At 48.9% G+C, this 24767-nt stretch overlaps 1 protein-coding gene across 6 annotated transcripts in view; it reads left to right on the top strand.

Annotated features, from left to right (window-relative positions):
- Positions 1 to 6813: 6813 nt before the first annotated feature.
- The window catches only part of Ilf3 (interleukin enhancer binding factor 3), a 40762-nt gene continuing 22808 nt past the window's right edge, over positions 6814 to 24767 (top strand). For all 6 annotated transcript variants that reach the window (XM_070002268.1, XM_070002267.1, XM_070002266.1 and 3 more), the window contains exon 1: positions 6814 to 6959. The gene's annotated coding sequence lies outside the window, so the exon portion shown is untranslated. The remainder of the gene's footprint in view (positions 6960 to 24767) is intronic.

Genomic DNA, 24767 nt, shown 5'->3' with positions numbered 1-24767 from the left:
ATCTTTCTCTTTTTTTTTCCCTGGTTGTGGGGCCTGAATTCTGGGCCTGGGCACTGTCCCTTTGCTCTTCAGCTCAAGGCTAGCGCTCTACTACTTGAGCCACAGTGCCCGTGCCCCTCCCAGTTTTTTCTGCTTATGTGGTGCTGAGGAATCGAACCAGGGCCTCATGCATGCAAGGCAAGCACTCTACCACTGAGCCACCTTCCCAGCCCCTTGATTTTCTTTATTTTAGTGCCAGTCTTGGGGTTTGAACTCAGGGCCTGGGCGCTGTTGCTCAAAGTTAACAATCACTTGAGCCACGGTGGCTCCAATTCCAGCTTTTTTAAATTTCTTAATTGGAGATAGGACTCCCATGGACTTTCTTGCCCAGGCTGGCTTTGAATGGAGACCTGATCCTCAGATTTTAGCCTCCTGAGTAGCTAGGACTAGAGGTATGAGCCACTGGTGCCTAATTCCCCCAACATTTTTGTTTTAGTCAGTTGTGGAGCTTGAACTTAGGGCCTGGGTGCTTTCACTGAGCTCTTTTGCTCAAGATTACTGCTCTAGCACTTTCAGCCACAGTGCCACTTCCAGTTTAGAGTGGTTAAATGGAGATTAGAATATCATATGGACTTTTCTGCCCCCGCTGGCTTCGAGCCACAATGCTCACATCTCAGCCTCTTGAGTAGCCAGGATTATAGGCGTGAGCCACCGGCACCTGGCCACTCCTACTTTGTTTTTTGCCAGTCCTGGGGCTTGGAGTCAGGGCTTGGGCATTGTCTCTGAGCTCCTTTTGCTCAAGACTAGCACTCTACCACTTGAGCCACAGCACCACTTCCGGCTTTTTGTTTATGTGGTACTGAATGATGGGAATCTTCTTTGTTCTCGTAACTCTATGTTGCTCCCCTCTCTTTTTTTTTTGTTTGTTTTTTTTGGGGTCCGGTCATGAGGCCTGAACTCTGGGCCTGGGCGCTGTTCCTCAGCTCTTCAGCTCAAGTCTAGTGCTCTACCACTTGAGCCACAGCCCCACTTTGGGTTTTTTTCTTTTTGCTTATGTGGTGCGGAGGAATCGAACCCAGGGCCTCAGGCATGCAAGGCAAGTGCTCTACCACTGAGCCAGCTTCCCAGCCCCATGTTGCTCCCCTTTCATCCCATTCTTTTTATGTACCCAAAGACTCTTATATGAAGGACTCGTCTCTCTCTTCTTGGCCCATTTTTCCTATGTATCCATAGATGGAATATGAAGGATTGAACCACACTGTGTTTTCCCAGGAGCACACAGATACCAGGCAAGCCACCAAAGACAGGTGCTCAGGCTGTAAACATTCCCTGGTGAGCGTAGCCCATAAGGCTTTCAGGCCAGGCCGTAAGGCCAGGAAAGGGTTAAGAGGTTGGAAACTAAAAACTATCCTGTGAAGGTCAAATGGTCTAGGCAAGACAGATGTAGAGCCGACTGAACATTGAAAGTCTGCAACGTTGGATAAGGGGAACACTATACTTACCTATTCTCTGCCAACACCTGCAGTTACCCCCTCCCCATACTAAACTCATGCAAACCCTGTTATCTGGGTACCAAGGGCTCTATCCTTCCTTCCTTCTGAACACAAACCACCTCTTCTGCCACTATTTTGCCAAGGATGGAATATAAGCAGACTGGTCTGGCTATGTGGCCCAAGTTCACTCAGCTTTAGGGTACAAAAAGAACTTAAACCTGTTCTCTGGCTCACCTTCAACACAAGTAAAACTGGATTTTTTTTTTGGGGGGGGTCCGGTCATGGGGCCTGAACTCTGGGCCTGGGCGCTGTCCCTCAGCTCTTCAGCTCAAGGCTAGCACTCTACCACTATGAGCCACAGTGCCACTTCCAACTTTTTTTCTTATGTGGTGCTGAGGAATCGAACCTAAGGCCTCATGCATGCAAGGCAAGCACTCTACCACTGAGCCACCTTCCCAGCCCTTAAACTGGAATTTTAAATCTCAACATTTCCTTAACCCTGGGGCCTGCTAGCCCCACCCACCTGCAGAGCAGCCCCTGACCCCGCCCACTGCTCTACATCCTCTTCCCAGGTCTTCTGCCTTCACTCACCCAGGCCACCAGCAGTCCTGCCAAGCTGATCACTGGCTCCTACACCTTCCATACATACAGCCTTCCTCCACAGAGGGGCAGGAAGGCTCCTATGACCATCCCCATGAGCCAATCATAGTCTCTGCTGTGCTCAAGAATGTGAAGGCTAGCCGAGCACTGGTGGCTCACAGCTGTCATCCTAGCTACTCAGGAGGCTGAGATCTGAGGATCATAGTTCAAAGCCAGCCAAGGCAGGAAAGTCCCCATGAGCCTCTCAGCTCCAATAAATTATTCAGAAAAAGCTGGAAATAGCATTGTGGCTCAAGTAGTAGAGTGCTAGCCTTGAGCACAAAGAGACTCAGGGACAGTGCCCAGTTCCTGAGTACAAGCCCCAGGACCAGCAAAAACTAAACAATAAAGACCTCCATGGAACCACACATTCTGTACCATCTATTTACCACCTCCTCACCCTCAGCTCCCCAACTCTCCCTCTTGCTTTCACTCTGGTCCCCAGGCCCCACACCCCAAGAGCTTGGGCCAGAAATGCTGCTTTCCCCTCTTTCCCTTAAACATCTTTCTTTTCTTTGGGTCCAAGGTTTTGGAGGGAATTCAGAGTCAGTGGCTAAGAAGTTACCCAGACAGGGGCTCATGTCTCATGCTTACACTTCTAGCTATTCAGAAGGCTGAGATCATGGGCTGGGAGGGTGGCTCAGTGGTAGAGTGCTTGCCTTGCATGCATGAGGCCCTGGGTTCGATTTCTCAGCACCACATAAGCAGGAAAAAAAAAAAAAAGTCTCAGAAGGCTGAGATCTGATGAAGCCAGCCTGGGCAATAGAGTCTGTGAGACTTTCATCTCCAATTAACCAGCAGAACGTCAGCAAGTGGAGCTATGGCTTATGTGGTAGAGCACCAGCCTTGAGAGCAAACAAGCTAAGGGACAGGACTCAGGTGCTGAGGTCAAGCCCCCCTACCAGAAACAGAACAAAACAAAACAACAAGTCCAAAGTGCTGGCTTGGTTTGGAAGCAGATGAGTGAGAAGCTAAGATTCAGGGTAGTGAATGGAGACAAGACACCAAGATAGTTGGGCTTGAAAGTGCAGGTCCCTGCCCCGTTCTCTCCAAATACTGCTGAAGCAAGGAACAGGGCTGGTAAGTTACTCAGTGGGAGAGCGCTTGCCTCACATGCATGAAGCCCTGGGTTCGATTCCTCAGCACCAAATACACAGAAAAAGCCAGAAGTGGCACTGTGGTTCAACTGGTAGAGCACTAGCCTTGAGCTGAAGAGCTGAGGGACAGCACCCAGGCCCAGAGTTGAGACCCCATGACCAACAACCAAAAAAAAAAGAAGAAAGGATAGAATTCAGAATTCCTGCAAACCACTGCTCTACCTACTTCTTTGCATTGCTGTCTCACTCACACTATTTTTTCCTTCTATATTGAGGATTGAAACATATTTGGTGGCCATGCATATATGAACTATACTCCCTGCCTTTTCTTTTTTTGCCAGTCCTGGGGCTTGAACTCTGGGTCTGGGCACTGTCCCTCAGCTCTTCAGCTCAAGATGCATGTTCTACCACTTGAGCTACAGCACCACTTCCAGCTTTTTTTGTTTACATGGTGCTGAGGAATTGAAACCAGTACCTCATGCACACAAAGAAGCGCGCTACCACTGAGCCACCTTCCCAGCCCACTTCTGGGCTTTTTGACAGTTAATTGGGAATAAGAATCTCATGGACTTGGAGCTGGGAAGGTGGCTCAGTGGTAGAGCACTTGCCTTGCATGCATGAGGCTCTGGGTTCGATTCCTCAGTACCACATAAGCAAAAAGAAAAAAAAGCTGGAAGTGGTGCTGTGGCTCAAGTGGTAGAGCACTAGCCTTGAGCTGAAGAGCTGAGGGACAGTGCCCAGGCCCAGAGTTCAGGCCCCATGACCAGACCCAAGAAGAATCTCAGGAAAGCTGGGTACCAATGGCTCACGCCTTTAATCCTAGCTACTCAAGAGGCTGAGATCTGAGGATTTTGGTTTGAAGCCAGCCTGGGTGGATAAGTCCCAGTGAGAGACTCATTCAATTAACCACTCAAAAACCGGAAGTGGTACTGTGGCTCAAGTGGTAAGAGCACTAGTTTTGAGCAAAAGAGCTCAGGGACAGTGCCCAAAGCCTGAGTTCAAGCCCCACCCATAACCATTACTAACAATAACAAAATATTACAAGTGAATTTTTTTTTGGGGGGGGGGAAGGGTTGGTCGTGAGGCCTGAACTCTGGGCCTGGGCGCTGTCCCTCAGCTCTTCAGCTCAAGGCTAGCGCTCTACCATTTGAGCCACAGTACCACTTCTTGCTTTTTCTGCTTATGTGGTGCTGAAGAATTGAACCCAGGGACTCATGCATGCAAGGCAAGCGCTTTACCACTGAGCCACCTTCCCAGCCCCAAGTGAACAATTTTTCTTCAGCACTTGCTACATCCTGGGCATGCAAAGAAATTCTACAGGGGCTGAGAAGGTGGCTTAGTGGTAGAGGGCTTGCCTGGCTTGCATGAAGTCCTGGGTTTGATTCCTCAGTACCACATACACAGAAAAAGCTGCAAGTGGTGCTGTGGCTCAAGTGGTAGAGTGGTAGCCTTGAGCAAAAGAAGCTCAGGGACAGTGCCCAGGCCCTGAATTCAAGCCCCAAAACTGGAAAAAAAAAATCTACAAAGATTTTAACAATTCTAGAATTTGCTTAGTTCTTTTTTTTTTTTTTTTTTTGCCAGTTATGGGGTCTGAACTCTGGGCCTGGGCGCTGTCCCTCAGCTCTTCAGCTCAAGGCTAGCACTCTACCACTTGAGCTACAGCGCCACTCTGGCTTTTTCTGCTTATGTGGTGCTGAGGAATTGAACTCAGGCCCTCATGCATGCAAGGCAAGCACTCTACCACTGAGCCACTTTCCCAGCCCAGTTCTTGATCATCTATGGAGAAAGCTTTGCACATTTTATTCCTTGGTGCTAAAAACTGGAAGCCAGGGATTGTAGCATGTTAGCCAAATGTTCTAATGTTGAGTATCAAGCCCAGCCAGGAGATTATGTTGGTGGAAAGCATGTGCTATCTGTGTTTTGGGCCAATATGACAGATCTGTCCAACTGCAGTCAGCCCCAACTGCTCTTTCTCCATTAGTGAACCCCTGATTGTCCCCAGACCTGGAAAACTAGAAAGCATTCTAGTCCTGCCACTTGGGAGCGCTGTTTGCTTATGCAAGTCACTTGGACAAGTGCCTGTTCCTTCCGGAGCCATTCAGAGCCACTATCTCCCTGGTTGGGGCTTCAAATGGGAGGGACTATGTACATTACTCAATCTGGCCACGGTTGATCTTCAACCACATACCCTTGGATGAATTTTGCCCAAGTACAACTCATCATTCATTTGGGGAGACATAATGAGTAAAAATAACAATAGCCAGATGCTAACTCCAGTCGCTTATTTATGTGGAAAACCCAGCCATCTATCTCTGGAGCTGCACAGGAATGCCAACATGGGAGGACGTGGATCCTGTTCTTCTCTGTCTTGTTTCACATTTCACTTTATAGCTGTGAATATATGACCTATTAAAAATCCTAAGAGGTATGGGTACCGGGGCCGGAGACTGTAGAGGAGGAAGCGGAAGGATTACAAGTACGAGGCCAGCCTGGGCAACATAAAATGCTGTGATCTCCAAAATACAAAGCGACCATTAAACAGGAACAAGAAACGCCGATGCACAACGTAAATAAATCAGAAAACCATGGGGTCCGGCATATACTTCTTTTTCCCCCCCCCTTTTTTGGTGTCAGTCCTGGTGCTCGAACTCTGGGCCTGAGTGTCGTCCCTGAGCTTTTACAACTCAAGACACATAATGCTCCATCACTTGAGCCACAGCTCCGCTTCCAGATTTCGGTCAGTTAAGTGGAGATAAAAGCGTCTCACAGACTTTCTCACCCGGGCTGGCTTTGAACCACGATCCTTAAGCCTCAGCCCCCCTGAGGAGCTAGGAGGTCAGGCGTGAGCACCGCACGAACCAGACGCGAGCTCTTAGAGCAGATCTGTGCTGGTCTGGGCCTCAGTTTCCCCAGCTGTCAGAGGGGTGGGTGGAAGGTCCCGGATGATCGCGGCCAGTAGACTCCGGCGCTGTCGGATCCAAAGCTGGTGCTACAGCAGGAGAGCTGCAGCGCTCACCAGGACGAGTCCCGGGGTCGACCTGCGGCGAGGACGGGCTCGGCTCAGGAGGTGCCCGGCACACGGTTCCGGAGGCAGAGGCGCCGGGTCCGCGCCGCTGGACAGAGCCTCCGCACGTGCCTTCCGCGCAGGCGTGGCCGTCCGCGTACTACGGGCCGAATGACGTGAGACGGAACCCGCGCAGGCGCACAAACGCGCAGACGCCTGGAGGTCCCGCCCCTTCTCGAGCGTCACGTAACCGCCATTGAAAAAAATAAAGCCGGCGTCTCATCACGTGACGCAGAGCCACCAATAGATGGAAAGGCAGGGCTCCCTACCCCCCCCCCCAAGTCCTTGTCACGTGGCGAAGGCCTTTGGTCGCCGCCGCCGTCACGTGACCAAAGCAAAGGCGCGCGAAGAGGGCCGGACGGGCACTGACGCCATCGTCACGTGCGCAGGCCGCGCCCCGCCCATTTCTAAGGTCCCGCCCTTCCAGTGAGGCCGCGCTTGCGTCGAGCCGCGACGTGAAGCCCGGGGGGGCGGGGCCCCGGCCGGTCACGTGTCCCCGCACCTCCCCGGCGCGCGCCCGCCCGCCCGCTCGCCCCCGGCCCCAGCTCCTCCTCCTCTGCTCGCCATTGCAGTTGGATTCGGCCGCCCAGCGCTGTACCGCGTGGCTTTGGAGGGGAAGACCCCCGGTGGGCTGTGACAGGAGGGCGGTGACGGCGGCTGCGGTTGGGGAAGGGGGTCGCCGACAAGGTAAAACGTCAGTGTGGCGGCGGCTGGGCCCGGCTCCCCGCCCCTCCTCCGTCCGTTCCTCCTCCTGCGGGGGTTCCTGGCTGAGGGGGTTACGGTGACAAGGATGTTGTCGCCCGTGTGCCGTCCCCGCGGCCTCCGCGTGGTCTCCTCGCCCCCGAGCGTCGCATCCTCCCCTTCCCTCTCTGCTCCACCGGCCTCTCTCCCGCGCTCGGCCGTTAACTCTGGCCCCATTGTGCCAAGGAAACAAAATGGCGGCGGCGGCGGCGAGGGCCCCGGTGCGCGCGCATCCGCTCCCCCCTTCCGTGGCCCCTCGGCCCGCGGTGGTGCCTCTCGTGGGGGGTGCGCGCGCACCGGACCCCGCGGCCGCCGCCTCCCCCGGGCCGGGCTTTTGTCTGTTGCTGGGCCCCGCGCACGCGCGCACGTGCCTGGAGCACACACCCCCCTCGGGTCGGTCCGGAGCATCCCGGCGGGCGCCCCGCGGGAATGAACCCCCTTTCTTACCCCCTTCCCTTTGTCCCAGTCATCACTCCCCGGGGTCCAGGAGGGTCCCAGGTTCCCCAGGCGGGAAGTATCACCTCCTTTGTGCTCGCAAGCGCAGACAGACGGATACCTTAACTCTTCCCCCCCTCCCCACTACCCACCTTCTCCCTGAAAACCCTCCTCCTTGGCCAGACTGCCAGGGGGGGTCTCCCGATCAAGATCTAAACTTGGGAGGGTTGCAACTGGCTGTGTCTTTGGATCCCTTGGTTTCCATTGATCTTAAGTGTTTTCCGGGTTACTTAGTATTTACACCCCCCAACGAAGATGCGGTGCAATATTCAGGGTCACTTATCTGCGAGATTGAGACCCAGACGTGAGGTACCAACAACCTCTTTCCTACTTGGGTTTCTAAAAAGTAGTTGAGTGATGGAGACTCGAGCGTCCTGGCCAGCTGCTGCCCCTGTTTGCTCTCTGCCTGGATTGATTATTTGGGGGTGACGGATACTCTGCCTGTGTCTCCTCCCCCGCCCCCCACCTTGTGCGATCCCGAACGTGGAGAGCGTTAGCGGCTTTTCTCAAGGCATCCAAAATTGTTGTCGACTTCTTAAGGTGTACGAGACTGCTGCCAAATTCTTATCGATGTATTCAAAATTGCTGTCAAGTTGCTGTTTCTGTAACAGGTATCAGTAAAGTGGGCAGCTTTTCCTTTAATTTTTATTTCTTTAATACTGTGGACTGACCTCAGGGTCTTGGGTTCTCAGGTATTTGTCGTTGGGAATCTCCATGGATTACTCACTGTCCTGTCTTTAGTGTGTGGCCTGGGATGTAACAACCACAGCCAATCAGACTGTGAATGAAGTGTGGGTACCAGAGTCTCATTCACAGCTGGCAAGGGTCAGGGGAAAGGTCTCGGGACCCTAGCAAGTGCTACTGTCCTTGTCCTTTGTAGAGCTTTGTAGAGGTCTTTACCTCTCAAATGTCTCTTGGCCATGTGAGTAGCTACTGGTCTTGGGGATTTGGGGATGGAATCGGTGCAGGCTCTTGTGCTGTCTGAATGATTCTAGTAGAGATTGGAGGCTGGGGAATCTGCCAGGCTGTGCCTTGCCAGCACCTGGCACTGACTTATCAGTTTCCCTATCTTCTGGGAGCTTGGATCAGTCTGGGGCTGAGAAGTGCCTAGTTGTCTGCAGATTTTTGTTTTTCCTGATGGAGACTATCTAGTGTAGGCAATACTTCCTTTAGTTTCTTCTAGTATTAGGGCTCCACAGGCTCAGATTCCTGTACATGTGAAATTTAAGGCTGCTCCTTATTTTTCTTAAATTTTATTTCTGTGAAATAGCACGTTGACAAGAATAGCTGCTTAAGGTCTCACAGATGGGTACTTCTAATCCCCCCCCCTTTTTTTCTTCTACCTTGCCTCCTTGTTTCATCACCTCCTAACAGTTTTTTCCTTCCTCATCCCTTGAAACTTTTGAGACAGGCTATCACTGTGTTGCCCAGGTTGGCTTTGAACTCCTGAGTACTGGGATTACAGGTATGAGCCACCACAACTCAGCTATCTTTTTTTCCAACTCACTGGATTAGGCCTTCAGGTAGGATCAGAAGCCACCAGTGCTGGAGAAAGCCTCTCAGTTGACTTCTTTGCTTTGAACAAGCAGTACATAGCATCTTGTTTGTCTCTAGGCATTAGCAAGATGTGGGTGGGGGCCATGGTCTTTGGATAGGGGCTTTCGAAGTTTTCTTTGGGCTGAGGCAGTTCCCTCTAACTTGTTTTTTTTTTTTTTTTTTTTTTTTTTTGCCAGTCGTGGGGCTTGAACTCCGGGCCTGGATGCTGCCCCTGAACTCTTTTGCTCAGTGCTAGCTCTATCACGTGAGCTACAGATCCACTTCTGGCTTTTTAGTGGTTAATTGGAGATAAGAGAGAGTCTCATGGACTTTCCTGCCAGGGCTTGCTTTGAACCGCAATCCTCAGATCTCAGTATCCTGAATAGCTAGGATTACAGGCATGAGCCACCAGCGCCCCGGCATCCTGCTAGATTTTGTCAACAAGTTGTTTTTTTTTTTTTTTTTTTAACTTTGCCATGTTTTATTCGTATCTCTATATACATCCAGAGCTATTCCTACTGGTCAGCAAGTTATTTCACCTTGCACAGTTTTGAGAGATGGTTAGTGTCACCTAGTGTTAATTATAAGCACGTGTGTCTCTCCAACTTGCTGTTTTCATTGGTTTACTTTTTGAGACAGGGTCTTGCTAAGCTGACCTCAAGCTGGAGATTCTCTTGCCTCAGCCTCCCCAGTGCTGAGGGTTATAAGCCTGTGCCACCATGCTTGGTGGATCTTGTGTGTCTGTCTGTGTCGGTCGTGGGGCTTCATCTCTAGGCCTGGGTGCTGTCCCTCAGCTCTTCAGCTCAAGGCTAGCGCTCTACAACTTGAGCCACAGCAGCACTTCCAGTTTTCTGGTAGTTAATTGGAGGTAAGAGTTTCATGGACTTTCCTTCCCCGGTTGGCTTTGAACTGCAATCCTCACATCTCTCCTCCTGAGTAGCTAGGATTACAGGTGTGAGCCACTGGTGCCTGGCTGCTTGGTGAGTTTTTTTTTTAATATGTTTTTTATTGTAAAAATACTGTAAGCCTGGCGCTGGTGGCTCACGCCTGTAATCCTAGCTACTCAGGAGGCTGAGATCTGAGGATCGCGGTTCAAAGCCAGCCCGGGCAGGAGAGACCGTGAGACTCCTATCTCAAATAAACCACCAGAAAACCGGAAGTGGTGCTGTAGCTCAAGTGGTAGAGCGCTCGCCTTGAGCTGAAGAGCTGAGGGACAGCGCCCAGGCCCAGAGTTCAAGCCCCACGACTGACAAGACAAAAAAAAAAAAATACTGTATAGAAGGTTACAGTTATATGAGTAAGGTAATGAGTACATTTCCTATGGAGCATTGTTACCTTCTTGCTTGGTGAATCTTGAGTGAATTTTTGTGTATGTGTGTGTTACTACTGGGTCTTGAACTCAGGGCTTGAGTATGTCCCTAAACTTTTGTGCTCAAGGCTAGCCTTCTACCAATTGAACCACAGCTTCACTTCTGGCTTTTTTTTGGTGGTTAATTGGAGACCAGGGTCTCACATATGTTCTTTCCTAGGCTGACTTTGAACCACAATCCTCAGATCTCAGCCTCCTGAAAAGCAAGTGCAGTGAGTATTTGAGTGAATCTGGGAAGTGAAAGGAAGGGAATAGGATTTTCTAGGCTCCGTAGATTGGTGTTATCCTAGCAAACACCTAGGTAGGAATGATTGATTACTGTTTCTACTGGTTTGGAATTAGAATTGGGAATGCTTTGATGGGAGTACAATACTGAAGTAGGGAGGACATTGGGAGCCCTGGAGGGATGAGGTTGACTTCATTCAGCTTCTGGTGCAGCACTGGGTGATTGTATCCGAAACAGTTAGGTTGCCTGTCTGCTCCGGTATTCAGGGTAAGTCATTGTGAAATGGTAGTGAAGGTAGGGAAAACTTTACTGGTGTAAGGGAGCCTTGTCAGTAGACTGATGTATTTATTTTACTTTATTTTTATTTTATTTTCAGTTGACTGATGTATTTATTTTACTTTATTTTTATTTTTTTTGTCGGTTGTGGGGCCTGAACTCTGGGCCTGGGCGCTGTCCCTCAGCTGTTCAAGGCTAGCGCTCTACCACTTGAGCCACAGCACCACTTCTGGGTTTTTCTGGTTATGTGGTGCTGAAGAATCAAACCCAGGGCCTCATGCATGCAAGGCAAGCACTCTACCACTGAGCCACCTTCCCAGCCAGACCCACTTTTTTTTTTTGTTCTGGCCCTGGGGCTTGAACTCAGAGCTTTTTTTTTGGTCCGGTCGTGGGGCTTGAACTCTGGGCCTGGCCACTGTCCCTCAGCTCTTCAGCTCAAGGCTAGCGCTCTACCACCTGAGCCACAGCGCCACTTCCGGCTTTTTTCTTTTTGCTTATGTGGTGCTGAGGAATCGAACCCAGGGCCTCAGGCATGCAAGGCAAGCACTCTACCACTGAGCCACCTTCCCAGCCGAGCTTGGGCTTTTTTGTACAAGTCTAGCTAGCACTCTACCGCTTGAGCCATAGCTCCACTTCTGGCTTTTTAGTGGTTCATTTGAGTCTTTCAGACTTTGCTGCCCCAGCTGTCTTGGAACTGAGTTCCTCAGATCTCAGTCTTCTGAGTAGCCATTACAAGCTTGACTCTCCATGGCTGGGTTACGAGAGTTTGAATTCAGGGCCTCATGCTTGCTAGTAAAGGGCTAAACCACTTGAGCGATGCCACTGGCAGCCTAGTATGATTTTTTTTAAATTGCTAATAATAGTTAAGATTTGTTATAACGTGTGAGATTTAAAAAAAAAAACCCCAACACATTATAGATGATCCCGTTGTAAGTAACCATTACAAGTCAGACACTTGTAGTACCTGATGGTTTTTAATGTCCTATGAGTGATATGTAGTTGAACTTTGTTCATTTTTGCTTCTCCTTAAATGTCTGTTTAATGAAGACACTGAAAATACAGCCACACCTGTGTTTTTGTTTGTTTTTGTTTTAGGGTTGGAACCCAGGTGTTCATCAAGTACTCCCCTACACTGAGCCCTTAAAATGTTACTCTTTGCAGAAGAAAAAATATATTTATTATGGAAAGGCTATTTTCCTGTGGGCATATAGATCACCAGGAATCATTTAGTTACAAAGTTGAATGTATAGTCTTTCATTAAAGTGTGTAAATTTACTCTAGATTATTATTGTTTCTTTTTTGATCTTGGGGCCTGAACTCTGGCCTGGGTGCTGTCCCTGAGCTCTTCAGCTCTACCACTTGAGCTCTCTACTATTTGAACCTCAGTCCCACTTCTGGTTTTCTGGTGGTTCATTGGAGATAAGAGTCTCATGGACTTGAAATCTCAAGCTGGCTTTGAACCACAATTCTTAGATCTCAGCCTCGTAAGTAGCTAGGATGGATGACAGGCGTGAGCCACCAGCGCCAAGCTTCTAAATTAATAATTTTAGATGATTAATGAAAAGTAGTTCTCTGGCATTGTGAGGTCCACAATTTTTCTTTTTTCTTTTCTTTTTTTTTTGGGTCCGGTCATGGGGCCTGAACTCTGGGCCTGGGCGCTGTCCCTCAGCTCTTCAGCTCAAGGCTAGCGCTCTACCACTTGAGCCACAGTGCCACTTCTGGCTTTTTTCTTTTTGCTTATGTGGTGCTGAGGAATCGAACCCAGGGCCTCAGGCATGCAAGGCAAGCGCTCTACCACTGAGCCACCTTCCCAGCACCCACAAATTTTCTTGAACGTGTCAAACACTTGTGTTTGTTTTCATGTGGGTTGTGGTTCGAGCCTCAGGGTAAGGTGGTATTTGGGTAGTCACCAGCTTCTAGGCCACTCACTTTTGTGGTCCTCCCCTCTCCCCCCATGCCAGTATTGGTGTGAACTTAGGGCCTGGGCACTGTTCCTGAGCTTGTTTTGCCAAAGCCCCAGTTCTGGCTTTTTCTGTGTGTGTGGTACTAAGAAATTGAACCCAGGGCTTCATGCATGCTAGGCTACCACTAAGGCACATTTCTAGCCCTGCTTTTGTGTTCCTTGATGTCAGACTATTTTCTGTTAATCTGTCTAGTTGTAGAGAATAAAATGTTACTGTTTAGGTTTGCCTTTCATTGGTACATTTAGGTTTTATGCAGGCTGATCCTTAACTGTGCATTCATAATTCATTTAAAAATTATGTAAACCACTGGGTGCTGGTAGTGTACAGCTGTAATCCTAGCCACTCAGGAGGCTGAGATCTGGGGATTGTGGTTTAAAACCAGCCCAGGTAGGAAAGTCCATGGGACTCTTGTCTCCAATTAGATACCTGAGAATTGAAAGTGGAATTGTGGCTCAAAGTGGTAGAGCTTTAGCCTTGAACATAAAATCATGGTCAACACCTATCCCTTGAATTCAAGCCCCATGACTGACCCAGAAAAAAAATAAAAGTAGGGCTGGACCTGTGGCTCAAGTGGTAGGTAACCAGCCTAGTAAGTTCAAATACCATTACTACCGCTTCCCTTCCCCCTCTACGTGCCCCTCCCCCCCACCCCCACACTCTTCCCAAATAAATAAAGTCTAAGTCAGTAGAGCCTGTGGTCTCTGCTACTCCAGGAGGAGCCATTGAGCCCATGAATTTGAAGCCAACCTGGACAAGCATAGTGAAAAGAACAGGGCAAAAAGGTGTATGACTGGGTGCCTGTGGCTCACGCCTGTAATCCTAGCTACTCAGGAGGCTGATATCTGAGGATCACTGCTCAAAGTCAGCTGGAGCAGGAAAGTCCCTGAGACTCTTATCTCCAATTAACCACTTGAAAACCAGGAGTGGTTCTGTGGCTGTGGCTCAAGTGGTCAAGTGCTAGCCTTGAGCTGAAGAGCTGAGGGACAGCGCCAGGCCCAAAGTTCAATCCTCAAGACTGACCACATTCATGGACTTTCCTGCTAGGGCTGGCTTTGAATCACATTCCTCAGATCTCAGCTTCCTGAGTAGCTAGGATGACAGGCTTGAGCCACAGGTACCCAGCTACAATAACATTTCATACAGACTTCCCCCAATGCTGGGAATCTAACCCAGTCCTTCATGCACTTTTCCAAGCTTTGTGGAGCCCTCTGACTTTTTTTTTTTGTCGGTGATGGGGCCTGAACTCTGGTCCTGGGCACTGTGCCTCAGCTCTTCAGCTCAAGGCGAGTGCTCTACCACTAAGCCACAGTACCACTTCTGGTTTTTTCTGCTTATGTGGTGCTGAGGAATTGAACCTAGGATTTTCCTGCCCGGGCTGGCTTTGGACCCTGATCCTCAGATCTCAGCCTCCTGAGTAGCTAGGATTACAGGTATGAGCTACTGGTGCCCAGCTTCTCTGACATTCTTGAAGTGACAAGTACACATGGTGGTTGGATTGATGGTTAACAGGGCTCGGGAGGCAGGAGGTTAGAAGGTGTTGTGACTGAAGCAAGGATAAGAAGGAAGAAGGGGCGTGTGTGTGTGTGTGTGTGTGTGTGTGTGTGTGTGTGTGTGTGTGTGTATCAGTACCTGTTGTGTAGCTTTTCAGGATGTTACCAATGAACTAAAAGTATATAGTGGATCTCTTATTTTCTTACAACTGCGTGTAGAAGAGTTTTATTTAGTCCTATGGCAGTCATCTGTAATCCCAGTTAATTTCAGGTTATTCAAAAGGCTGAGTGCTAGTGGCCCAAGCCTATAATTCTAGCTACTCAGGAGCCTGAGAGCTAAGGATCACAGTTTGAAGCTGGCTCTAGCAAAAATGTGACTCTTATCTCTCATTAACCACTAAAAGCTGGAGGTGGAGCTGTGGCTCAAGTAGAGAGTGCTGGCCTTACAGAAGCTCAGGGCAGTACCCAGGCTCTGATCTCAATCCTCAGGATAGGCCGTGTATGTGTGCGTGTGTGTGTGTGTGCGTGTGTGCGTGTGCGTGTGTGCGCGTGTGTGTGTGTGCGCGCGCGTGTGTGTACACACGTGCGCATGTGCATCTAACAGGTAAGACTGAATAAACCATACACACACACAGAGGTAATAAGCCAGTTGTTTGACACCAGTCTAAGCCATATAGCAAACCCTGTCCTGTCTCCTGTTGTGTTGGTCCATGTCCCATCTTCATCCCATCACCCTCTGGTGCTGGGGATGGAATGTAGGACCTTGTCCTTTATTGAGCTACATTCACAGCTTTTAGTTTTTGGTTCTTAGTTTTAAGTTTTGTGCTGGTCTCATGGACTTTCCTACCCAGGGTGTCTTGGAACTTCGTCCTCACATCACAGTCTCCTCCGTAGCTAGGATTACAGGAGTCCTGCTTATTTGTTTATTTAGTTTCAACTCTTTTTTTTTTTTTTGGGTCCGGTCGTGGGGTCTGAACTCTGAGTTTGGGCGCTGTCCCTCAGCTCTTAAGCTCAAGAGTAGCGCTCTACCACTTGAGCCACAGCACCACTTCCGGCTTTTTTCTTTTTGCTTATGTGGTGCTGAGGAATCGAACCCAGGGCCTCAGGCATGCAAGGCAAGCGCTTTACCACTGAGCCACCTTCCCAGGCCCTAGTTTCAATTCTTTATGTATAATTTTTAAGGTAATTTTTTTATTATTACGAAGGTGATGTACAAAAGAATTACAATTACATAAATAGGTAAAGAGTACATTTCTTTTTGGACAGTGTCACCCCAGCTTGTTTATTTGTTGTTGTACTGCTACTGGGGCTTGAACTCAGAGCTTCCCTGTCTGTCTCCTTTGGCTTTTTGGCTGATAGCTGGCACTCTACCACTTGAGCTAAACCTCTAGTCCAACTTTTTTGCTGGTGAATTGAAAATAAAATCTCATGGACTTTTTTGCCTGAGCTGACTTTGAACCTCCTCCTCGTTCCTGTTACGTTCCCGTAGCTAGGATTATAAGTATGAGCCATTGGTTTCTGGTTCTTTACTTGATGGGAATCAAATCTGTTATCTCGCGTGAATTGCATATTGTGCTGCAGAGTCATACCCACAGTCTCCCAAGTTGTCACATTTAATTCTTCCTATGTCCAATTATGTAGCTGATATTTTTGTTGTTTTGTTTTTAATTTTTTGCTGGTCTTGGGGCTTGAACTCAGCCTGAACTCAGCTGTCCCTGATTTTCTCAGGCTCAAGGCTAGCACTCTACCACTTGAGCCACAGTGCCACTTGTGGTTTTCTGGTGTTTACTTGGAAGTAAGAGTCTCACAGACTTTCTGCTCCTGCCTTCTTTGTGTTTCAGTCCTCAATATCAGCCTCTTGAGTAGCTAATACTAGAGGAGTGGGCCACTCGTGCCTGGCTATTGATTTATTTTATATTTTATTCTATTTTGGAATTGAAACCAAAGCCTTATGGGTATGCTCTACCATTTGAGCTTTGTCTCCAGTTCTTTTGCCTTCTGTTTGATACTTAGTCTTACTTTTTTTGTTTTGTTTTATGTTGGTGGTGGGACTTGAACCCTGGGCCTGGGAGCTGTCCCTCAGCTCTTCAGCTCAAAGCAAGTGTTCTACCACTTGAGCCACAGTGCCACTTCTGGTTTTCTGAGTGGTTAATTGGAGAGAATAGTCTCATGGACTTTCCTGCCTGGGCTGGCTTTGAAATGGGATCTTCAGATTCAGCCTCCTGAGTAGGTAGGATTATAGGCGGGAGCCACCGGGCCCCAGTTTTTTTTGTTGTTGTTGGTCGTGGGGCTTGAACTCTGGGCTTGGGCACTATCCCTGTGCTCTTCAGCTCACGGCAAGCGCTCTACTGCTTGAGCCACAGCACACTTAAGGTTTTCTAGTGGTTAATTGGAGATAAAGTCTCACGAACTTTCCTGCTCGTGCTGGCTTTGAACTGTGATCCTCAGTTTTCAGCCTCCTGGTAGTTAGGATTACAAGCATGAACCACTGGTGCACACTTTTGTCTGCTTTTATCTTGCGAAGGAAAACTTTTTTTTTCTTTTTTCTTTTTTTTTGGGGGGGGACTGGTCGTGGGGCCTGAACTCTGGGCCTGGGCGCTGTCCCTCAGCTCTTCAGCTCGACTAGCGCTCTACCATTTGAGCCACAGTGCCACTTCCGGCCTTTTTTTTCTTTTTGCTTATGTGGTGCTGAGGAATCGAACCCAGGGCCTCATGCATGCAAGGCAAGTGCTCTACCACTCAGCCACCTTCCCAGCCCTGAAAACTTCTTTCTTTACATTTTTCCTGGTTGTGGGGCCTGAACTCTGGGCCTGGGTGCTGTCCCTCAGCTCTTCAGCTCAAGGTGAGTGTTCTACTTTGAGCCATGACACCACTTTCAGATTTTTCTGCTTATGTGGTGCTGGAATTGAACCTAGGGCCTCGTGCATGTAAGGCAAGCACTCTACCACTGAGCCACTTTCCCAGTCCCAAGGAAAACTTATTTAATTATCATATACCATCTTTTTGTGAGTGGATTTTTCCCTCTTGTGCTGAGGATTGAATCAAGGGCCTTGTGCATGCTAGGCAAGTGCTCTACCACTGAATTTTATATCCCTAGTCTGTGGGGGTGGAGGGGAGTATGTGTGTGTGTGTGTTGTGTATATGTATGTGTGGAGGGCGGGGGAGATGGGAAATGGGCTTAGGGCCTACCACTTACTAGACAGGCTTTCCACTGTGTCCTAAGCCCTTTGGCTTTAGTTACTTTTAGGTGAGGGTTTCTAGTTTTTGCCTAGCTGGCCTGGACCTCAGTCCTCCCATTCAAGTTTACCCCTGGGTTGGGATGGTAACAGCACACTACCACGGCCAGAGTTGGATAAGATAGGCATCTTGATAACTTTTTATTATTCTGGCCTGGAATTGAGGTCTTATCATCTCTATCTCTTGAGTAGGTCAAATCATAGTCCTGAACTGGCATACTTGGCCTTGGCTTTTGCCTTGGCCTTGTTCTTTTTTTTTTGGTCAGTCCTAGGGCTTGAACTCTAGGCTTGGGCGCTGTCCTTGAGCTCTTCAGCTCAAGGCTAGCCCTCTACCATTTGAGCCACAGCGCCACTTCCAGCCTTTTCTGTTTATGTGGTGCTGAGGAATCGAACCAGGGGCTAATAATGCATGAGAGGCAAGCACTCTATTGATGAGCAACTTCCCAGCCCAGGCCTCATTCTTGCTTTGTAACAAAGTCCATACTGCCCTGAGAATTATTCTGTGTTAGCCTCCACATAGCATGTGTGCATTACCATGACTGACTGAGAAAGATTTTTTTTTTTTTTTTTGGTGGTTTGTGGGGCTTGACCTCTGGGCCTGGCTGCACTAGCTCAAGACTAGTGCTCTACCACTTGAGCCACAGCGCCACTTCTGGTTTTCTGGAGGTTTATTGGAGATGAGAGTCTCATGGACTTTACTGCCTGGGCTGGCTTTGAACCGCGATCCTCAGATCTCAGCCTCCTGAGTAGATAGGATTACTGGTGTGAGCCACTGGCTCCTGGCTGAGAAAGAATATTTTAACTTCAAAAATAGAAGGGAAAAAAAAAACCACGTAAAGGTGACAGTCTTTTCAATGAAAATTCTTGTTAAAATCCTTTTGGTGACAGTATTGGGTCTTGAACCTCAGTCCTTAAGTACTGTCTCTTAGCTTTTTTTCTCAAGGCTGGTGCTCTAACACTTGAACCACGGCTCTGTTTCCAGCCTTTTGGTGGCTGGCTTCCAATCGTGATCCCAAATCTCAGCCTTTTGAGTAGCTAAGATTAAACAGGCATGAGCCATTGACACTCTGCAGAATCCTGATTCCTAACTTTGACATTTCTCTGTAGAAATGTAAATTGCAGTCCAGAAAGTAGGAACACTGATTTACACCTCCCATTTGTATTGGAATTTTAAATTTCTCAAGAGTGGCATCACTTTCTGACTTGCTTTGTTAGAGTTTTTTTTACAGTGTGATGTAAATCTATGAAAGTTCCAAAGTAGGGCATATATCATTTCACTTCACAGCCCGGGAGCTGGTTTGAGTGTCAATTTGGGAGCCTGTATTTTAGCTTGTAAGGTGGACATCCTCTCAGGACAATTCATTCTTGTAATTACAACGTGGTGTGTGCACACATATGCATACTCAGGTGCTCACTGGTCCTGGGGCTTGAACTCGGGGAATGAGGTCATCTTTTTTCCAGCAGCAAGTGCCATGACCTTCTCATCATAATTAGATAGAGGTCAAGAAATCACAGGCATATAAGGGTTTATGGCATAAACCTTAGCTCTGCATCCTGCTGTAGGTGGATTGGTTTCAGGAACAAAATATTGAGATCTGATCCCGACATGTTTGAACATTCCAAAGCACAAAGAAGACATGTTTAAAATTCTGCCTCGAGTTTCTGTGCACAGCGGCTGTCCTGCTGGTGCCCAGGTTTGAGTCACAATGGAGGTCACAGGAGCAGCTATTGTGCAAAGGGCATGGTTGCAGGAAAATAGTGGAGGGTTATGAGTAGGGCGGGTTCCATGGGCTTCTCAGCTTCTTGCTGTTATTCTGTAAAACTCTCTTGGAAAGGTTTCTGCTCCCCTGTGAAGACTTCTAGTCAGTTTGTGAGATAGACTGCCTGGTTGATGTTCAAAGCTGGGGGTGGATGGCAGATCTGAGCTCACGTGGATACACATGAGGCTGGTTTTATTCTCTCCCAAAGACAGAATAGCTTCAGATTTTAAACAGTGGTTTTAGTTGAGATAATAATTCTCTTTGTGGCCAATGCTTCGGGCCTGCTTGGTTAGTTGTGCTTTGCTACTTGAGCTGAAAGTATACCTTCAGCCTTGTTTTTATTTTATTTTTTTGGTGCAGATGCTTGGGCTTGAATTTGGGGGGGGGGGTCCGGTCGTGGGGCCTGAACTCTGGACCTGGGCGCTGTCCCTCAGCTCTTCAGCTCAAGGCTAGCGTTCTACCACTTGAGCCACAGTGCCACTTCCGGCTCTTTTCTTTTTCCTTATGTGGTGCTAAAGAATTGAACCCAGGGCCTCAGGCATGCAAGGCAAGTGCTCTACCACTGAGCCACCTTCCCAGCCCCTCGGTGGGTTTTTTTTACTCAAGGCTCTCTCTACCTCTTGAGCCATACCTCTACTCACACCCCACTGTAATCCTAGCTACTGAGGAGGTTGAGATCTAAGAATCAAGTTCAAAGACAGTTTGATCAGAAAAAGTCTTAGGATACCCTTATCTCCAGTTTACCAACAAACAGCCAGAAGTGAAATTGTGGTTCAAGTGGTAGTGCTAGCCTTGAGTGAAAAAAGTTCAGGGATTGCCAGGTGCCCGTAGCTCACACCTGTACCTGTAATCCTAGCTACTTAGGAGACTGAGATCTGAGGATAGCAGTTCAAAGACAGCTGGGCAGGAAAGTCCCTGAAACTTTTTTTTTTTTTTTGGGTCCGGTTGTGGGGCCTGAACTCTGGGCCTGGGCGCTGTCCCTCAGCTCTTCAGCTCAAGGCTAGTGCTCTACCACTTGAGCCACAGCGCCACTTCCGGCTTTTTGCTTATGTGGTGCTGAGGAATCGAACCCAGGGCCTCATGCATGCAAGACAAGCACTCTACCACTGGGCCACCTTCCCAGCCCCCCCGAAACTCTTTATCTCCAATGAACCACCAGAAAATCGGAAGTGGTGCTGTGGCTCAAGTGGTAGAGTGCTAACCTTGAGCTGAAGACAGCGCCCAGGCCAGGGAAGATGCTCAGGGACATAGCTGGGCCCCCATGGTCATGCCTATAATCCTAACTACTCAGGAAGCTGAGATTTAAGTATCATGGTTCAAAGCTAGTCCAGGCAGGAAAGTCCCTGAGACTCTTATCTCCAATTAATCACCAAAAGACCAGAAGTAAAGCTGTGACTCAAGTGTTAGAGTGCCACCCTTGAGCAAAAAAGCTGAGGGACAGCATCCAGGCTTTGAGTTCAAGCTTTAGGAGCAGTGCACGGATGTGTGCGGGGGGGCCCCCCCCCCACCGCCCCCACTACCATCATGGATTTGTCTGCCTGAGCTGGCGTCACACTGATCTCTCAGGTTTCTATCTCTTGAGTAGCTAGAATTACAGACATGAGCTACTAGTGCCTGGCTTCCTCTTTTCTCCATTTGCCTCATTGGTGAGGAACGTCTGGCCTGTGGGCTCTCTAAGGCCTGGTGCAATCACTTGATTCATGATGGAACAGACTTGTGCTTCTTGGTGGCTGGCTGCCTGTACTGATCATTTTATATAGCCCACTAATGATGTTATTAGTATCCAAATGGCCCTTGGCAGTTAAAAGGCTCGCCACTCCAGGGAAAGGGGGGACATTGTCCCCTGACCTGGTCCAATGGAAGTGGGTCTGGGATGAGTGGACTGGAGGCAGGTCAGTCAGCCCCATGGGAGTCCACTGAATCACATCAGTTTCTAGGGTGGCCTGCCTGTCAGAAGAGAATAAAGACAGCTTGCCTGCTCTTGCCAAGGTAAGCCAGTGTTGCTCTTCCCAGTGAGTGTGGTAGACTGAAATGTGTGTGTACTCTTTCACTGGGGGCGAGGGCATGTGTTTGGTGGCATGATATTTTGACCCTGTGAGTCTCACAGGTTTTTTTTTTTTTTTTCTTTTTCTTTTTTTTTTGGTTGGTCGTGGGGCTTGAACTCTGGGCCTGGGCGCTGTCCCTCAGCTCTTCAGCTCAAGGCAAGGGCTCTACCACTTAAGCCACAGTACCACTTCCCGTTTTCTAGTCCTTTATTGGAGATAAGAGTCTCAAGGACTTCCCTGCCCGGGCTGGCTTTGAACCTTGATCTTCAGATCACAGCCTCCTGAGTAGCTAGGATGACAGGCGGGAGCCACCAGCACTGGCTTTCTCACAGGTTTTCTGTGGGTCCTCTATCCTCTGCATGGTAAATGGTGCAGTTAGGATTCTTGCACCGGATAGTGGTGTCCTGTCCCTGAGCTTGTTGCTTGAGGCTGGCACTCTACCACTTTGAGCGAGGCATGAACAACCTGGGCCTGCTTTTTTTTTTTTGGTCGGTTCTGGGGCCTGAACTCTGGGCCTGGCCGAGCGCTCTCACTTGAGCCACTGCGCCACTTGCAGCTTTTTTCTGTTTATGTGGTGCTAAGGAATTGAACCCAGGACCTCATGCATGTGAGGCAAGCGCTCTACCACTGAGCCACCTTCCCAGTCTTGGGCCTGCTTTTTTGGGGGGGGGGGATCTGGTTGTGGGGCCTGAACTCTGGGCCTCGGCACTGTCCCTCAGCTCTTCAGCTCAAGGGCGAGAGCTCTACCACTTGAGCCACAGCGCCACTTTTGGGTTTTTTCTTTTTGCTTATGTGGTGCTGAGGAATCGAACCCAGGGCCTCATGCATGCAAGGCAAGCACTCTACCACTGAGCCATCTTCCCAGGCCCCTTGGGCCTGCTTTTTAAGATTTTTTTTTTGCCAGTTGTAGGGCCTGAACTCTGGGCCTGGTGCTGTCCCTCAGCTCTTCAGCTCAAGGCTAGTGCTGAACCACTTGAGCCACTACACCACTTCCGGCTTTTTCTGCTTATGTGGTTGTTTATTACCATAGTTTAATGGATTTTGACATTTCCATTTGTACATACAATGTACCCCATCACCCTCAGTCCTTCTGTCACTTCTCCCCTTAAAAGTTTCAGCAGGTAGCCGGGCGCTGGTGGCTCACGCCTGTAATCCTAGCTACTCAGGAGGTTGAGATCCGAGGATCGCGGTTCAAAGCCAGCCCGGGAAGCAAAGGCCGTGAGACTCTTATCTCCAATAAAACCACTAGAAAACCGGAAGTGGTACTGTGGCTCAAGTGGTAGAGTGCTCGCCTTGAGCTGAAGCGCACAGGGACAGCGCCCAGGCCCAGATTCAAGCCCCACGACTGACCAAAAAAAAAAAAGTTTCAGCAGGTGTTATCGTTCTGTTTTCATATATGCATATAAAATATTTAAGCCAGATTCACTCAAACTCACCCTCTCTCATCCTGCTGATTCTCTCCCTCTGTAACTTGTTGACTGCACCTAATTTAAACAAGAGTGCACTATAGCAAAATTTTTTTTCTCCCCACGACTATCCTATGGCTTGAACTCAAGACTTAGATGCTGTCCTTGAGCTTTTGTGTTCAAGGATAGCACTTTACCATTTGAACCACAGCTCTGCTTCTGGCTTTTTTTGGGGGGGGGGTGGTCCTGGAGCTTGAACTCAGGCCCTGGGCACTGTCCTTGAGCTTCTCTGTGCTCAAGGCTAGCACTCAACCACTTGAGTCACAGCGCCACTTCCAGCCTTTTCTGTTTATTTGGTAATGAGGAATGGAACCCAGGGCTTCATGCATGCTTGGCAAACACTCTACAGATAAGCCACATTCCCAGCTCCTGCTTCTGGCTTTTTTTGCCAGCTAATTGGAGATATAAGTCTTACACACTTTTCTGCCAGAACCGGCTTTGATCGTGATCCTCAGATCTCAGCCTCCTGAGTAGCTGGGATTACTGGCCTGAGCCACCTTCGCCCAAGTCTGAATCTATTTTAAATATGCTTTGTAACATATGGAAATGTTAGAATTTAGGAAACAAGTGATACCATTTTACCATGTTCCTATAAACATAGCCTCAGTTGTACCGTTGACATTTAACTGTACCTATGTTGTACAGATTAGCTGTCATCTCTAGGCTCTGTTCATCCTTTTGGTTGGCTGGTGGAGACAGAATCTTGCTGTGTGTGCCTAAGGTTGCCTGAAATCCATGATGTTCTTTACCTTATGGGAAGTGGAGATTACAGGCTGGAATTCTATCACAGGTGTGTGTACCATCATACCTGGCTGTGGTTCTCTTTGTATTTGAAGTGACACACAGACTTGGTCCATGCCAGCCAGTTTTGAACACTGATGACACTGAATCTGCTCCACAGATAGCCTTGTTGGGCTCCTCTCAGATGATCCCTGCCACTGTTTGATTGCTGTCCTGAAGTTTTCCTGTTCAGTAATTACTTTTTTTTTTTTGGTTAGTCTGGGGCTTGAACCCTGACCTCTTCAGATCAAGGCAGGCGTTGTACCACTTGAGCCACAGCGCCACTTCCCGTTTTCAAGTGGCTCATTGGAGATAAGAGTCTTATTGGGCTTTCCTGCCTGGGGTGGCTTTGAACCATGATCCTCAGATCTCAGCCTCTTGAGTAGGTAGGATGACAGGCGTGAGCCATCAGTGCCCGGCTTCATGATTATTTTTTGCCTGTTCTAGAAGTTTGTATAACTGGAAGCAGGGTTCATTTTGGTTTGCAGTTTTCTCAGCACAGCCTGCAGAAGGCAGCTGCCTCTGCTGAGTGCCCAGGCCCACCTGATGGAGTTACTGCTTCAGGGACCCAATCAACTGCTTCTTCAGGAGAGAGTTTTAGACTGTCATCCTCCAATGTAAAGAAAGGTCTTAGCCACCTGGAGCCTTGCTGCCGAGGCTGGCTGTTTGTAATTGCAGTGGAGCCAGGTTGACTGAGGTGGACGCGTGTCCTGAGCGCCGGCTCAGGCTTCTGGCTCCTTCGAGGGTTTCGAGGGGAAGCATTTCCTCTTGAAGGACGTGCCATGTGACCAAGTCTCCAGAAACAAGGGACTTGTCTGCCTCGCCTGGCATTCCCAGCATTGAGCTCAGTGCCTGACATGGAAGAAATAAGGATGTATGTGATAAATACTTGTTGAGTAGGCTGGGCGCCAGTGACTCAGGCCTGCAATCCTGGCTACTAGGACACAGATCTGAGGAATTGCAGTTCGAAGTCAGCCCGGGCAGAAAAGTCGGTGAAACTCATCTCTAGTCCATTTAATCACCAAATAGCTGGAAACTGAGCTGTGGCTCAAGTAGTAGAGCTGTAAGCTTGAGTACAAATGCTCAGGGACAGAGTTCAAGCCTCAGGGTC

This window comes from Dipodomys merriami, unplaced genomic scaffold (genome assembly GCF_024711535.1).
Source record: "Dipodomys merriami isolate MVZ:Mamm:240054 unplaced genomic scaffold, mDipMer1.0.p SCAF_6, whole genome shotgun sequence".
In the NCBI taxonomy this organism is placed as follows: domain Eukaryota; kingdom Metazoa; phylum Chordata; class Mammalia; order Rodentia; family Heteromyidae; genus Dipodomys; species Dipodomys merriami.
Note: the sequence above shows the minus strand (reverse complement) of the source record. Positions and strands in the feature narration are given on the sequence as shown.